This window comes from Triticum dicoccoides, chromosome 2B (assembly GCF_002162155.2).
Source record: "Triticum dicoccoides isolate Atlit2015 ecotype Zavitan chromosome 2B, WEW_v2.0, whole genome shotgun sequence".
Classification (NCBI taxonomy): Eukaryota; Viridiplantae; Streptophyta; class Magnoliopsida; order Poales; family Poaceae; genus Triticum; species Triticum dicoccoides.
Window position 1 is genome coordinate 757,875,766 of NC_041383.1, and position 4,884 is coordinate 757,880,649.

The 4,884-nt window shown below is 44.4% G+C and overlaps 1 pseudogene; it reads right to left on the reverse strand.

The window, feature by feature from the left end:
- The window catches only part of LOC119361334, a 9,863-nt pseudogene extending 5,186 nt beyond the window's left edge, over positions 1 to 4,677 (reverse strand).
- Positions 4,678 to 4,884: the final 207 nt, after the last annotated feature.

The following is a 4,884-nucleotide window of genomic DNA, read 5'->3' on the forward strand; positions in this document are numbered from 1 at the left end:
GAACATGAGGTATAATCCCTCCATGGATATGGTTAGGTTTATTGGATAGATGCTTTAGTTGTGTAACTGTAGTTTTAATAACTATATTTGTAGAATTGTGTTAATTAGATATATTCTTTATTTTGTGCAACTATAGTTGTAGAAATACATTAATTAGGTATGTTGTTTATGTTTTAAACAATAAATTTGAGCTTATTTTGAATTGATGCATATGCACATAGATTTTGCAATGGCTATGGACACTAATTTTGCAATGACTATGGCTATTAATTTTGCAATGCCTATGTGTGCTTCTTAAGTGTAGCGAATGAAACTTTTTTAGTTTATGTAAACAAGAATACATACACACACGGTTGCTATTGTGATCTTCTGTCATACAAAACAAATCATTTTTCCAAGAGTATTTTCTGTGGTGCCAGTAAAATGTTACATTCGTGACATGTCTCTTTTTAGTTGCACTAATTTTTTGGATGAAAATGCTTGATCATGCCGGTTCAAGTAAGACAACCGTTGTGTCATTTGTAACATCTGTAAGTCTACCATTTGTTAGAAATGTTTTATATTTATTAAGTTGCTATTCAATTAGAAATCTGTGTGCTCTACATGTAAGAATCATCTCACAATATCTTATCTCTCAACCTCAATTCCAATGACGGAGCTAAAGTCACATTGGAATGTGAAATCTGAAGTCTTGTTAAGAAGACATTAGGGTCAGTACATAACATATGGTTGAGCATATAGCTCTAATGCATGGGCTCAATATAGAGTAACTAGAGTCAAGTTTTTTTCTCCCCATTGGCTCTAATGCATGGTAGACAAAATAAACGGCAACAAAGTTACCAAGAAAACAAAATGGCTATTTATTTTGTTTGCTCAATACAATTGTATAGAATTTAGGTACCAGGACTTTGTTGCATGTGGAAAGATATGAATATATTATGAAGTGCAATGCAATTATGATTTATGAGATAAATGTGGACGGGGGATGTATATGTGATATGATGAATTTGTGATGGGTGTTTGCTAGGAATTTGTTGTGTATTTGGATTCAAAATGCATGTTCAGCTGCACCAAATGTTAATTTGCAGCCCTAAAATGAAAATACAGGCAGTTCTAGGGTAGAAACTGGCTATAACACGAAACTAATGGATGCAGTTGATCATAGGATACCGCTTGCAATTCACAAGTATTGGAGGTGGTTTTTGTTTAGACACCTCTTCCGGTGGGAAACAATCATAGTTCTAGAACTGCCTCCAATACTTGGAACTACATGTATAAACTATTATTGCCTAGAGGCGGAACTCAAAGTCACCTGAGAGTTGTGTATTAGAGCCGCCTGTAATGTCCATTTCTATATCAGGGGCGACCATTTACTCTATTCTATGGGCTAGCACCACCAAGCCCTAAACCAGCCAACACTACCGCATCGTCATTTCTAGGGGCAAGTCCTCATCGGAGAAAGCCCCAAATCACCATCGGTGTTCACTTCCCTTCAACACAACCATTGTCATTTTGGCTAAGAAGTTCTGATTGCCTTTTCCTTACATTGTATGCCCTTATATAGTTATATTACTTTTTTTTGGAGAAAAGGAAAAAAAACCAACTCCAATTAATGAAGCCCTGTTATCCGATGTGAACATTATGTGTACATGGCAATAGATCATGTGCTCAACCCTCCAAGCATGCATGTAAGGACGGAGGCAGTGTGGGTAGGACCTCTAGTAAATCACTTACTGTACGGTAGGTTCCAAATTTGAAGTTCTGAAGAACCGTGAATACTTTGGCACCCTTCAAATAGGACTAGGACCTTATACATTTTAGTTACGTAAAATAGTCTAACTGATCCTTGCAATAAAGGGTGGATTGTATTGACTCAAAATGAACCAGCAAGGGGATATAAACACAATGGGCGTACACCTGGGCTCTACATAATTAGGATGCACGCAACCAACATCAACACACATACAAAAGAAAAACACACGCTGACAAAAGGCAACGTCATATAAGATCAAATATATGGCTAAGCAAGGAAAAAGAAAAATCCCCAAAGGGATCAAATGTGATCGATAAAGTACAATAACGACCATATCCGCATCAACCATCTATTGACACCACAAGGACCATGAGAAAGATTCTTCAACAACAACACCATATGAAAGGGAACAACGCTCAAGCACCGCCGTCATTGACCCAACCTCCAAAGGCTAGATTCTAGATATTCACCCTGAAGAACAAGTACGAGCATATTCGAGCAATGCCATCAACACGGTTAATGGCGCAAAAATATCACCATTGCCAATTATAACCAACTTGTTTAGGCCAAGGGTTTTCACCCCGGAGATCGAGATTGGGTACTCAAGAACCATTACCAAATTAATGTCAATCAAGTGTTGTTGCTACCACTTTTCGCAGCCCACTCCTACAAGGGCATGATAGTCTTGTCGTGACTGCACCACAACCATTGCTGCCCAACCATGCCCTTTGCATCAAGCCGACACCCATAGATTCTCACCACCGAATGCAAACTGGCTGAAGTGAGAGCCACCAAAATACACAAAGGGGCCTTCCGGCTGCACCTGCAAGCTCGCCAGTGCAAGCCACTGACAGCAGCCACCGAAAAGAGGAACCCTCATGAAGATCCTTCAGTGGACACTGAATCCACCACTCGGGTGGCCGGCCGGTGCCACCACGGTTAGCATGAGAAGCGGCTCCTACTTCCGAATGGACCACCTAGCGGCTAAGCGCTAAGCACTAGGACACCAGATCCAGAAGAGGACAACCTTGACGGTCGCTCCTGGCTAGTAGAGGGCTGGCTCCGCAGTGGCCAAAGGACTGGACCAGGAGCTAGAGGACGCAATCCCGCTAGCTACAACCCCTGGGATCCAACAGTCGGAGGAGGCTGCACTCCAGCCCCTAAAAGAATCCGCGGCCCCATAATTGAAGGAGGGTGAGTCACGGCAGCAGCTGACCCAGAGCTTGAGTGGGGTGGGATCCGGCGAGGAGATCCACTATCACTCCAAAGCACCGGAGCGGCAAGGAGGATGAGATGCGAGGATGAGAGAGGGGGTGGCAACACGACCCCACCGCCACCTACTTCTGAGGGGTTTTGCTTGGCGGTGGTGAGGGAAGGGGATGTGGTTCGAGAGGGTTTCGTGCGGCGGTGAAGGAGTGCCTCTTGTGTTGCCATAGGGGATGACGTTGCGGGCGTTTCTTTCAATATAGTTGGTGACATGTAATAGTCTAACAGGTAACTGAGGTATGTAGAAGTGCATGCTCTAGCCAATGCAACCAAAAGACCGATCTGATGAAAGAGACTAGGCAACACATTATACGTCAACACTCCCCCTCACGTGTGGCTCCCTCAGGCCTAAATGTGGACCGAAAGTGGGCTGCAATTTAATTGCGCCAGCCGGGTTTTTAACTCAAGACCTCTTGACTCTGATACCATGTAGAAGTGCATGCTCTAGCCAATGCAACCAAAAGACCGATATGATGGAAGAGACTAGGCAGCACATTATGCGTCAACAAGGTAGAACATGTCATACAAGATACAACAGAGCAGGTGTAACCATGTCAGTGGCCATACAATTAATATCCAATATTAGAAACATGTGTGTAACTCGTAAATGTTGTGTGCATCGTGCTATGCAAAGCCTGGATGGTTATCACCATGAATCCATGATGTATTGATTGAATGAATGTCTTTCATCGATAAAAAAATTGTAAATGCTATGTGTTTGTATATGATTGTGGTGTGTGTTGTATGCATCCACCTTATGATTAGTATTAACAGAAAAAGATTTACCTGAAGATGGAGGTTATAGAACATTTTGTTCCAAAGGTGCACGAAGTCGATGAACTGACGAGCTCAAGTCCTTCGTTCTCCAGTACATTTATACACTTGGAAAGAGGTAGAGCTGTAGCAGCATCCGTACCTCTCAGCAAGCTAATCTGAACCATGATTTCCTTGTCGTTGAGGCAAGTAGCGGACACAGTTGGAGCTATGCTGCCGCTCACGCTCAGTACCCCTGGTTTGCAGTTGGCACTAGCCAGTTTCTCTTTCTTCTTCTCTAGATTCCCCACCTGTTTCTGCAGCTCGGGGATGTACTTGAGCGCTCGACACACCGTCGTCGGAATACTCCGCTTCTTCTGCAGCACCACAAGGCAGCAAAAGCACATCAGGAACTCTTGATTCCTCTCATGCTACCTCTCCTGACACTGATATCATAGGTGTATGTAGCTATAGCTTACAGTGTGGTCGGCGTCCGGCAGGAGAGAACGGAGTGAGAGGTAGAGCTCGTTGAGCTGCTTCCGGCGGTCGCGCTCGTACGCGTTGTGACTGAGCTTCTTCTGGGAGCCGGGGCCGCCGGAGCCGGAGCCTGACGATGCCGCGTTTGCCGGCCTTCCTGGGAGCTCGCGGACGACGTCGTCCTCGAGAACGTCGAGGTCCAGGTCGAGGTCAACGTCGAGATTCGGCCACGGCGGTGACGGCGGCAGCTGGCCGGAGAAGATCTGCGCCTCCAGCTGAGAGAAGATGTTCGCGGACGGGTCCCCGTATAGCTGGCGGTGACATGGTTTTGGATCCCAAATAGGCCAATTTTCTCGTGGGTGGGTGATATTCCCGGTAACCACGGTTACCGAGAAATACCGAATAAATTTCGGACGAAATTTAAAATTGAATTTTGAATTCAAACAATTTTAAATTAGATATAATAATACCTTGAACTGAAGTCATTCAACAAGGAGGTAGTAGCTCAGTGGTACCTCAACTGCGTGCGCTATTAGCTGTGTTCAGGTCGCGAGTTCGACCCAGCTACCTCCCGAGGCGCATAACAGATGCTTACCACTACACCAGAGCAAGACAGTTGTCTCATATGAGAAACA